General features: G+C 38.0%; 1 long non-coding RNA gene across 1 annotated transcript in view; it reads right to left on the bottom strand.

The window, feature by feature from the left end:
• Nucleotides 1-12,532, bottom strand: part of LOC141584572 (uncharacterized) — a 536,063-nt gene extending 523,531 nt beyond the window's left edge. The window contains exons 1-2 of the long non-coding RNA XR_012517685.1: nt 12,280-12,532; nt 2,848-3,088 (exon numbers count right to left, since the gene is read on the bottom strand). This is a non-coding gene — a long non-coding RNA (uncharacterized LOC141584572). The remainder of the gene's footprint in view (nt 1-2,847; nt 3,089-12,279) is intronic.
• Nucleotides 12,533-12,595: the final 63 nt, after the last annotated feature.

Here is a 12,595-nt window from a genome sequence, read left to right as displayed (position 1 = left end):
TATATATATTGTTCCCATATTCCATTTGATTTTTCTACCCATTATAATGTGGCTTCCATCACCGTCAACTCCAATCAAGTTGATTTCATTTAAATCACTAATGTCCTTCTAACTAGACCCAAAGAGCTTCTTCAATTGTATCACGATTATTTGTCTATAGCATTTGACATCATTTCTCTTCTGAAAACTCTTTCTTCTTGGTTTTCTCAACACGACTCTTTTCTTACCTCCTTTCTACTTCTTTGTTAACTCCTTGCCTTTTCTTCTTCAATGTCTTTGTGTTAATTATCTATTACTATGTAACAAATTATCCTAAGTCTTAGTGGCTTGACCCAGAAAGAATAAAATACCTAAGAATACAGCTAACCAGGGAGGTAAAAGGTCTGTACAATAAAAATTATAAAACACTACTCAGAGAAATCAGATGTGATATAAATATATGGAAAACATTCCAGGCTTGTGGATAGGAAGAATCAGTCTCATCAAAATGGTCATACTGCCCAAACCAATATACAGATTCAATGCTATTCCAATAAAACTACCAATGACATTCTTCATGGAACTAGAAAAAAAAATTTTTTAATTTATATGAAACAAAAAAAGTGTCCAAATAGCCAAGGCAATCCTAAGCAAAAAGAACAAAGCTGAAAGCATCATGTTACCCAACTTCAAAATATGCTACAAGGCTATAGCAACCAAAATAGCATATTGGTACAAAAACAGACACACAGAACAACGGAACAGAATTAAGATCCCAGAAATAAGGGTGCATGCCTACAACCACTGGATCTTCAACAAAGCTGACAAAGACAGCAGCAGGGAAAGGATTTTCTATTCAGTAAATGGTGCTGGGATAACTGGCTAGCTATATGCAGAAGACTGAAACTGAACCCCTTCCTTACACCATATACAAAAATTAACTCAAGATAGACTAAAGACATAAATGTAAAACCCAAAACTATAAAATCCCTAGAAGATAACAGCATTAGTCTGTTCTCACACTGCTAATAAAGACATAATCAAGACTGGGTAATTTATAAAGGAAAGAGGTTTAGTTGACTCACAGTTCCACGTGGCCGGGGAGGCCTCACAGTCATGGTGGAAGGTGAATGAGGAGCAAAATAACATTTTACATGGCAGCACGCAAGAGAGCTTATGCAGGGGAACTCCCATTTATAAAACCATCAGATCTGGTAAGACTTATTCACTACCATGGAAACAGTATGAGGTAAACCATCGCAGTGATTCAATTACCTCCACTTGGCCCCACCGTTGACATGTGGCTATTACTATAATTCAAGGTGAGATTTGGGTGGGGACATGGCCAAACCATATCAACAACCTAGGCAATATTATTCTGGACATAGGACCTGCAAGGATTTCATGACAAAGACATCAAAAGCAATTGCAACAAAAGCAAAAATTGACAAATGAGATCTAATTAAACTTAAGAGCTTCTTCACAGAAAAATAAACTATAAACAGAATAAACAGACAACCTACAGAATGGGTGAAAATATTTGCAAACTATGCATTTGACATAGGTCTAATATCCAGCATCTATAAAGAGCCTAATCAAATCAAATTTACAAGCAAAAAAAAAAAAAAAAACCATTAAAAAGTGGGCTAAGGACATGAACAAAAAAAAACATTAAAAAGTGGGCAAAGGACATGAACAGACACTTTTCAAAAGAAGACATACATGTGGCAAACAAGCATATAAATAAAAGCTCAACATCACTGATCATTAGAGAAAAGCAAATCAAAACCACAATGAGGTACCATCTCACATCAGTCAGAAGGGCTTTTATTAAAAAGTAAAAAAAAAAAAAAATGCTGGTGAGGTTGCAGAGAAAAGGAAATAGTTATGCACTGCTGGTGGGAGTGTAAACTAGCGCCATTGTGGAAAGCAGTATGGCAATTCCTCAAAGAGCTAAAAGCAGAACTATCATTCATCCCAGCAATCCCATTACTGGGTATATACCCAAAGGAATATAAATTGTTCTACCATAAAGACATATGCACGTGAATGTTCACTGTATCACCATTCACAATAGCAAAGACATGGAATCAACCTAAAAGCCCATCAGCAGCAGACTGTATAAAGAACATGTGGTACATATACACCATGGAATACAAAGCAGCCATAAAAATGAACAAGATCATATCCTTTACAGGAACGTGGATGGATCTGGAGGCCATTATCTTTAGCAAACTAATGCAGGAACAGAAAACCAGATACCTCATGTTTTCACTTGTAAGTGTGAGCTAAATAAAGAGAACCAATAGACACATAGAGGGGAACAACAGACACTGAGCCTACCTGAGAAAGGAGGGTGGAGGGAGGGAGAGGATCAGAAAAAATAACTATCAGATACTATGTTTAGCACTTGGATGACAAAATAATTTGTACATCAAACCCCCATTACATGAGTTTACCTGTATCACAAACTTGCCCTTGTACCCCTGAACCTAAATAAAAGTTAAAATCATTTAATAGGGTTGGGAGCAGTGGTTCATGTCTGTAATCTCAGCACTTTGGGAAACCAAGGTGGGTGGATTACTTGAGGTCAAAAGTTCAAGACCAGCCTGGCCAACATGGTGAAATCCTGTCTATACTAAAAATAGAAAAATTAGCTGAGTGTGGTGGTTCAAGCCTGTAATCCCAGCTATTCAGGAGGCTGAGGCAGAAGAATCACTTGAACCCAGAAAGTGGAAGTTGCAGCGAGTGGAGGTCGAGCCACTGTACTCCAGCCAGGGCAAGAAGAGCAAAACTCCATCTCAAATAATAATAATAATAATTAAATAGATAATAACTTAGTGGCTTGAAACACCAAACATTAATTACCTCAAAGTTTCTGTTGGTTAGGAATTTAGAAATGTCTTGGGGAAAAGGAAAAAGACCCTTCTGGCTTAGGATCTCTCATGAAATCACAGTCAAGATAGAGGATTCACTTCCACAATGGTTCACTCATATGGCTGTGGTAAAGGTCTTAGTTTGTTGCTAGCCTTTTACAGACGTCTCAGTTCCTCACTGGCTGTTAGCAAGAAGCCTTGGTTCCTTACCACATGGGTCTCTTCACAGGCTGCTTGAGTGTTTTCACAGCATAACAGATTTCACCAGAAGAAACAAGGAGGAAGAGGGAGGGGGAGGGGAAGGGAAGGGGGAGAGGAAGGGGGAGGGGGGAGACGGAAGGGGAGGGGGGAGAGGGAGGGGGAGGGGGGAGAGGGAAGGGGAGGGGGGAGAGGGAGGGGGAGGGGGAGGGAGAGGGAGGGGGAGGGAGGGGGAGGGAGGGGGAGGGGGAGGGGGGAGAAAAGGGGGACAGAGAGAGAGAGAAAGAGAGAGAGTGAGAGAGAGAACTACAATACTGAGAGAAAACTACAGTACATTTTATGCCATAGAAATCATACACTGTTACCTCTGCTTTAATTTTATTGGAAGTAAGCCACTAAATCAATTCCACTCTAAAAAAGAGGGGAATTCAGCTCCACCTCTAAAGAGTATCAATTATTTTATGAACGTATTTTATACTACCACAGACTTCTACATTTTATTTCCTGAATGTTGCTGTTACTTAAGGGTCTTACCTCTGCCCTCTTATTCACCCTCCGTGGGTGATCTCAACTATTCCCATTTTTCAATTGTTATCTATATTATAGATGAATTTAAAGTCATTGTTTCTCATCTAAATTCCTTTCCCAAACCTATATTTGTATTTTCAACTGCCTATCCTACATCTGCTTAGAAATCCAATACAACCTGTCCAAAACTAAACCATTTTTCTTCCTCCTTGCTCCAATTTGGCTCTTAAAAACTTCAACCCAAGTTCCCACAATAGAAAACAATCATCCTCAATTCCTACTTCTCCTTCTTACCTCTCATATTCATTGATATGCATTTATCCCTACTGTGTATGCCTTTTAAATAACTCACAACTTATTTTCTTCTCATCATTACTATCTTTGTACAGGTTATCATTATTCCTTTCCAAGTCTACTGCATGAGTCAAATAATTGATTTCCCTATGTCTAGTCTCTCCCTATTCTAATTTACTTTTTGTCAGATTTATCTTGGCTAAAATATAGATCTGAGATCATATATCGCTATAAAAACCTTGAATGGCTCACCAATAACCAGTTTAAAGAGCCCAAGCTCTTTAAAATGATATATAAGGCCCTTTAAAATTCAATCCTAATATGTTTTAGCTTCATCTCTACCACTGTTTCAACAAAATCCAATCCTAATATGTTTTAGCTTCATCTCTACCACTGTCTCAACAAACCTTCACCAAATCATTGTCATTCCCTGAAAATGTCATGTACTTTCACACATTCACATATTTGCACATGCTATTTCCTCTGCCTGTAATACCCACTACTCTCTGCTCTGCTAGGCAAACTCTTATTTCCAGAGTTCAAATAGCACCTTTTTCACAAAGCTCTCTCTGACTTCCTTAGGTGAGAAATTATTTCATCTACTATGGTTCCACATTATCTTGCATTTACTGATGGCACATCATTGTTAACCTATACTTTGCGGATAATTTTAGGACTGATTCAGTTTCAAACATTTTGTCCTTTTGTCTTTGTATGAACATGAATAAACGTTGCAGACTTTTTTCCAATATTCAATTCAAAAATATAATTGCTAGTGACACTTGCTGGCCCCTTCCAGGACTTACAGAATAATCTGTTGCTGGAAAAGACCTGTCTCACAGAATTTTTGAAATCTTTTCTCATTTTGTGTTGTTAACCTGCATCGTTAAAAAAGACAAAGTGCTGTCTTGAGTCCAGAACACAAGTAAATATATTAGCAAGGTTTACCTTTCCACATTATGCATTTCCCATTCCCCACTATTGCAAACCCACATTCCATGATAAGCAGCTGAGGTTTCATCAGGGGAACTTAAAGAAAAAGAGCCTACAGACCGGGCACTGTGGCTAATGCCTGTAATCCAAGGACTCTGGGAGGCCAAGGTGAGCGGATCACCTGAGGTCAGGAATTCGAGACCAGCCTGATCAACATGGAGAAACCCTGTCTCTGCTAAAAATACAAAAATTAGCCGGGCGTGGTAGCGCATGCCTGTAATCCCAGCTACTCAGGATGTTGAGGCAGGAGAATTGCTTGAACCTAGGAGGCAGAGGTTGCAGTGAGCTGAGATCGCGCCATTGCACTCCAGCCTGGGTGACAAGAATGAAACTCCATCTCATGAAAGAGAAAAACAGAAAAGAAAAGGAGCCTTCAAATGTATGCATACACCTATTTAAAAACATTTATGCTTATAAGTGCCATCTATTAATTGTTCCTTTGTTGCGTAATTTTGGACTTAGGGACAAATAGCACATCCCCATTATTATTGGAAAAATCCCCAGATGTATTAGAGTGCTCATAACATCTTAGCACAGAAGCTTTTGTTAAATTCATAAACAAAAGATAAACACCAAAACTAAATATGCTCTTACAGCACAAATGGGGCAAGATCTGTCAGTCAGCTCTAGTTCTCTGACATCTTTTTATCTTTTTTTTTTTTTTTTTTTTTTTTTTTTTTTGAGACCAAGTCTCACTCCTAGTGCAGGCTGGAATACAGTGGCCTAAACTCCGCTCACTGCAACCTCCGCCTCCTGCATTCCAGCGATTCTCAGGCCTTAGGCTTCCAGAAAGCTGGGATTACAGGCATGCACCACCACGCCCGGGTAATTTTTGTTTTTTCAGTAGAGACAGGGTTTTGCCATGTTGCCCAAGCTAGTCTTGAACTCCTAGGCTCACGTGATCCACACGCAACATGCTGAGATTACCAGCGTGAGCCACCTTGCCCTGGCGCCATCATTCATCTTTAAAAGCACATTTATTGAGCTCTTTCTGGGAGACAGGTTGCATTAGGCACTGCTAATGCAATGGTAAACGAGAACAAAGGTTCTTGCTCCCATAAAGCTTATATTCTGGGACAAGAGGCACCCAAGTAAGAAATGAAGACATAAAAACACAAAGTAATTACAAATTAACATAAATCTAAAATTAAAGGAGTGAAACAAGTGATGACATAGATCATAACTAGGGGTAGAGAGCAGAAGTTGGTTAGATGTAGTGGTCAGGGATAACTGTTTAGAAGAATTGCTACTTGAGCTGCTATCTATAGGATGAAAATGAGCCAGCCATGTGGAGACTTGTGAGAACAATATACCCCCAAAAGGGAACAAGGGCAACAATACCTTAAATACAATGTCATAATTACAACAAGACCCCTCAAAAATGCACTTATCAGCAGGTGGCAGTATCCATATAAGTAAGAAAAGAAATATAGGCCAGTAGAGTTTGAAATATACACCTGTTTCAGATAGCTATGTTTTAAATTAGAAGTCTAGTATGATTCATCCTAATTTGGAATGAGTAAGCAGCCATATTTTTTAAGCCAACTCAAGGCAAAATTACTAATCCCTGTTGACACCCTACTACCTGAAAGGTTCTTCTCCCTACGGTCCTGACATAGTTGCCTCTTCTCACTTTCCTCCCTAAGCTTCTTTTTCGGTATTTACCTTTTAAACCTTGTTCCCCACATTTTTATTTATTTATTTATTTATTTATTTGCTCTCTACAATCTTTCTGAAAGTAATCCATTCCCATTGGCCCCTACGTTCTAAACTCTGTTCTGAGTTCACAAGTCAAACATATGCCATTGGATTTTGCCACATAATTGACCCACTAGGACCATAAATTAAACAGAGCCAAAACTGGATATGTTATTTCTTGCCCTGGCCACACACTCCAATCATTGCCTAAGTAAACTCCCTGGCATCTGCATTGATCACTTGCCCATGCTTGACACCTGGATCCTCTTCTGCTTTCTGACTTCTCCCCCTCAGCTTCCACATTCAGTCACCCAATCTCCTGATCTTATATTCTTAATATTTACTGGAATAAACTCATTTAGAAATTAATGTCATCAATGCTGAATTCTTTGCTTCTTTACACTCTAACCTGAATTATGTAGTAGTATCCACTAACACTAATTATGTGTTTATATGTGCCAAGTACTCTAACAAGTGACTCACATGCATTCTATCATTTCTTCCTTCCAATAGACCTATGATCTAGAAACAGTATTAATTATTTCTCTTTTATATATGAGAAGGGTAAAGCTTAGAGGTGTCCCACAATTTGCCTAAAGTCACCTTTAAAGTGGTAGGGAAGAAATTTAACCCACATATTTCTGAATCTAAAACATGACCTTTTACACAGTATGCTTTAAAAAACAAGTGGAAAATTAGCTTTCATAAGAAAAAAAAAATAAGTGTCTAATTTGATAGTTCTTTTAGGAACAATTTTATGACTTCAAAGGTTTTAGGATTCAAGGATGAGTGACACTAAATCCACCTATAAGTTGACATGGTATTCAATCCATTAAAACAGTGGTTCTGAAACATTTTCAGGTAAAAAATGCCTAGATCTTGTAGTGTTATATGGGAAACATGCAAATCTCATTTGACCAAAAAGACTGTAACATAAGACCATATTTTACATAAATGTCCCCACATTGTTTAGAATATATAGGTTTTTCAGTCACATAAAATGTTTGATCCATTACTGTTTCTTTTTTTTTTTTTTAATCTGCTAGCTGAAAAAGGCTAGGAATCTACTAATTTTTAAAGAATGAATTAGGAGAAATACCCGATGTAGATGATGGGTTGATGGGTGCAACAAACCACCATGGCACATGTAAACCTATGAAACAAACCTGAACGTTCTGCACTGAACCCAAGAACTTAAAGTAAAATAATAAAAAAAAAGAAATGAGTATGTGGGAAGAAAGCTTAAAATGGACAAAAATACTTTATTTTTCTGTGAATTAGAAACACATCATCATTCAATTTAGTAGATCATATTAGTCCAACCTACTGAACTCTTTCATATGAGCATAACTTGAGAACCACTGAAATATACATTTATTAAGCATCTATATTTAAGAAAATATGCAATGTGTTATGAAAAACATAGAAGAATAAAATATCATGTCTCAGTCTACAAACTTACAGAGAAGAAAAAAATTCCTTATGGGGTTTTGATTTTGACTTCTAAGACTATACAAATGTATGAAAAATGTTTATACTTGTTACAGGAAAATTAACTATTATAGCTATAGAACAGGTGTCCCCAAACTTTTTACACAGGGGGCCAGTTCACTGTCCCTCAGACTGTTGGAGGGCTGCCACATACTGTGCTCCTCTCATTGACCACCAATGAAAGAGGTGCCCCTTCCTGAAGTGCGGCGGGGGGGCCGGATAAATGGCCTCAGGGGGCCTCATGTGGTGGGCCGTAGTTTGGGGACGCCTGCTATAGAAGAATCATCAATGCAAATTTAAACCTGTATATACATATATGGGAGGTCCTCAAAGAAATTATAAAATAGGGTGACACTAGCAAATTCATACAATAGAGAATTTACTTTTGGAGTAATGCACTGTGAAGAAATTAGATCAAGAGAAACAAGAGGCACTTGCAATAGTCCAAGCAAAAATGTGGCCCTGAAATAGGACAGTAAAGTAGGAAGGAAATAATTTCAAAGAAGATCCTTATGATACCTAGATGGAAGGTAGGTAGATTTTTGGGCGGGAGAGTGGGGAAAGTATATACATATGACTATGAAAAGTTCAAAGGCACATAAGAGTAGTGAGGGAATATGGAGGTGGGAAATAGGAAAAGCTGGCCTAAAATGAGGAGTAAGAACTAAAATAACAGAAGACAAAAAGCAGATGTTATAGGCTGAGGAAGATGTGGAATCCCTTATATTGCATTTAGAAAGACATGGGAAGCCATTAGAAAACTATTACTAGGGAAATGACATGGTTGATTTAAATCATGGGAAGGATTTTAGCATCAATGAGGCAAAAAAATATTTGGAAATCATACATCTTGGTTTCTTGACAAATGCCATAATAACTTATCATAATGGCACTGAGAAATATTTCAAGTAGAAACAGAGAAGTCACCAACTTAAGTCACCCACTTAAGAAAATTTTGTGTCAGTGTAGGCTGGAGTGAAAGTTTACAGTACTGAAATTGAAACTGACAAAGGTAAAAGACATTTTATATGCTCTGCTGAAACACTGGCAAATCTTTTGTAATATATTACTTCGGAGGGAAAAAAAAAGTCTTAAAGGAGACTGACTACATGTCAGAATTTTGAAGCATTCACTATACAAATCCAAATACTACCTAAAATGTACTACCTCAACCCATAAAACAAATCAGCAATTTATATGGCCACATTAGTCCTGTCTTTATGACAAAAATTTACTTAGATAAATTAGTGGTCTTGCCTCTGACCACTACCCATAGCATAGTTTCGTCTGTTATCAATCAGAGTCTGTCTTAGTTTACTCAGGCTGCAATAACAAAGTATCACAGACCGGGTGACTTAAAAAACAGAAATTTATTTTCTCATAGTTCTGGGGGCTAGAAGTCTAAGATCAAGGTGCCAGCAGATTTGGTTTCTTCTGAGGCTTCTCTCTTGGCTTGCAGGTGTCTACCTTCTACCTATGTCTTCATGTGGTGTATCTTTCCTCTGTGAACATATGTGCCTAGAGTCTCTTTGTATGCCCTCTTATTATAAAGGACACTGGTCAGATTGGATTAAGGCCCACCCAAAGGGTCTCATTTACTTTAATGCCCTTTGAAAAGCCCATCTCCAACTACAATCACATTATGAGGTAGTAGGCATTAGGACTTCCACATATGAATTCTGGGGGATACAATTCAGCCTATAATGGAGCTCTTGGTTGCAAACAACAAATATCAACTTTAGCAAATGTGCTTATGGAAATATTGCTCACAGAATCTATAGGAAGCCTGGAAAATCAAGCTTGGAAAACAAAAGTAGCAAGAAATAATAGCAAAGAAATAAGGAATAGTATAGATCTTGCCACACTGGCCTGCTACCACTGGACTGGTAATACCATACATGTATTCTAATGCCCTGAAAAACTCCTATACTCTTCTCAAGTCTTTGTCTTGTTTTCTTGATATTAAAAGCCCTAGGCATAGTGGGGAGATAGCAGGGAGAATTTACCTAGCAGGGAGAATTTATCTGCTCAATCTTAAACCATGTATCTAGGATCTGGCTCTGTGAATAAGGAAAAGGGAGAAAATTCCTGTTTTGCATTTAAAGTAGAAATTTTAATATAACATGTAATTCCTATATTTTTACATAATTACTATATTTTAATATAAATATCCTTCCTACACAGAAGGACATTAGAATGCTGGATAGCAAACAATAATTTCTATTTAGTACAAAATCTACTTCTTAATCTATTACATCTGATACATTCCAATAGATGTAAAATTATCCAAATGGCTTTATCCAAGCCAGTAAATTCACAGCCTGTCTACCAAATCAAAGCAGTCAGGTTTGGCAGTTTTTCTTTTAGTTCTTTTTTGCTGGGCATTTATCTCAGGTTTAACACTGTTCCCACAACTTCCTAATGTGTTTCACTCATCCTGATGCTCAATTGTATAGCCCTGCTTTCTTGGGTATTTGAATTGTAACCTTTGGACTATGCCTTCTAAGCATTGTTTTGTGAAAGTTACATTTGAATTTTAAGGTCAAAAAAATAGCAGTAGAAAACATAAAATTCCCAGCCCTGCTTCCATTTGCTATTTGAGACCATGAAAAACCATTTACCCTATTTCAAACCATTTACCCTTCATATATTTTAGAAATAATGAAGTCCAACTCATTCCAGTGAATTCAATGAGTTGGACTTCATAATTTCTAAAATGTATGAAGAAATTAATGGATGAGGGAGAGTGCTATGAGAGCACGGACTATATTCAGAAATGTGTATTTTCCACCTGAGGCAAGAAAGAATCTTTGTTTTGTATCTGGGCTACAAGTCAGAGGAAAAAACAAAAGCAAGTCAGTAGGAGGCAGAGGAAGTTAGGAACCATGAAACTGGAGCCATTATCATAATATTATGAAATTCTAGATTCTTTGCAGCTTCCCCATATTTGTTACTTATAATTCATTTGCCTCATAATAATAATTATCTGTAAAATTACTCAAAATCAAAGGCCCAAAGAGTATCTTTGGAGCACTAAAAGTAGGAAGTTAAGACAACTACATTCCACATGCAAAGTCTCAAAGGAGAGGATCCCCAAATAATCCAAGAGATTATAACACTGAGTAAAGAGGAAGCTGGCTGCATCCCTCCACCCTCTGACAAAAACTACAATTACAAAAAATAAACAAAGATGAAAATACGTAAAAGAGGGGGGAGTCCATTAACCTGCAACAGGAGACCAAATGACAAAAAGTGTCTACCCACAACTACCATTCTCCACACAATTCCTTTTAGTAGCTATCACATTTTTTCTACACACACACTCACACACACACACACACACACACTTGGGGTTTCTTGATATTATCTTATGTAAAAAATGACTAAGTAAATAATCAATTTGACTAAGTAGGGGGGTTTATCATTTTCTCCCTCGGCAATTTAATGAAAAAGAATAAAACTTTTATCTATAAAGATGACCCCTGGTTACACAACGCTTTTTAACAGAAATAGTTTACACAATAATCAATTTAAAAAAAAAAAAAACAAACAAACAAACAAAAAAAAAAAAACAGCCAAGCATTACACATTTTTAAAAGATAGTATTTTGGTTTGTACAAATATCAATGGGGCCATTCATCATTCAAGTACCTTTTCAAACAGGATCTAAGTTTACAGTGTTAGGTAATATTACATATATATAGGCTGAAGCCAGACTGCCAAGCTTAGAATTTCCGGCTCATTCCTTAATATAACCTTGGGCATCTTTCTTCCTTTCTCTGCTTCATCTAGAAAACTAAAACAGTAACAACTCCCACCTAATTGTTGTGATAACTAAATGAAATTGCGTGTGTAATGTGCCAAGCAATTTCTGGAGTTACCAAACACAAGTTCAGACTAAGGCTGGTTACTTTCACATTATAAAGGAATTTTTAGGAATCACCCAGGCACTCTTCCTAAAGTCTCAAAATAACTTAATACAGTACTCTAAGGAGTTCAAGTGCCTCCTTCTCTGGGACAGCATCTCAGACGCTCTTCAAATGAAAGGGACCCTTCAAATGAAAGTTAACTTTCTCCGTTTTTTCCATATCTTTCGAAGGAATCTGAGGCACACTGCACTCACGGGCCATTCAACCCTGCCTCGCCAGAGAACAAGAAGGTAACTGAGTAATGTGGTCACGGAGCAACCCCTAGTCGCTGCGGCCGCTTAGTAGTCACTTACGATGGGGATGGTATAGGGGACCATTGACTGGGCCGGCAGGAAAAGTCTCCAGCTGAGTCGACAATGGACTATAGTCGCTCTATCCTAAGCAAAAGAGGACTGAGGGAGCACAGACGCGTGGATTCAACCAGCTCGCCCAGATTCATCCTCAGCCTTGTTGCCATCTAGAAAGGGCTCGCTGGCTGCGAGACATCACGTGTGACGAGCAGTCATTTTCCCACGTCCCGTCCCTGCCCTCTCAGAGTCGGACACAGGACGCGCACGCGCAGCTCCGCTTCCGGGAGCCGCTCCTCGCTACCCACAATGCTCTGCGACA

Source organism: Saimiri boliviensis, chromosome 5, assembly GCF_048565385.1.
Source record: "Saimiri boliviensis isolate mSaiBol1 chromosome 5, mSaiBol1.pri, whole genome shotgun sequence".
Lineage (NCBI taxonomy): Eukaryota > Metazoa > Chordata > Mammalia > Primates > Cebidae > Saimiri > Saimiri boliviensis.
Note: the sequence above shows the minus strand (reverse complement) of the source record. Positions and strands in the feature narration are given on the sequence as shown.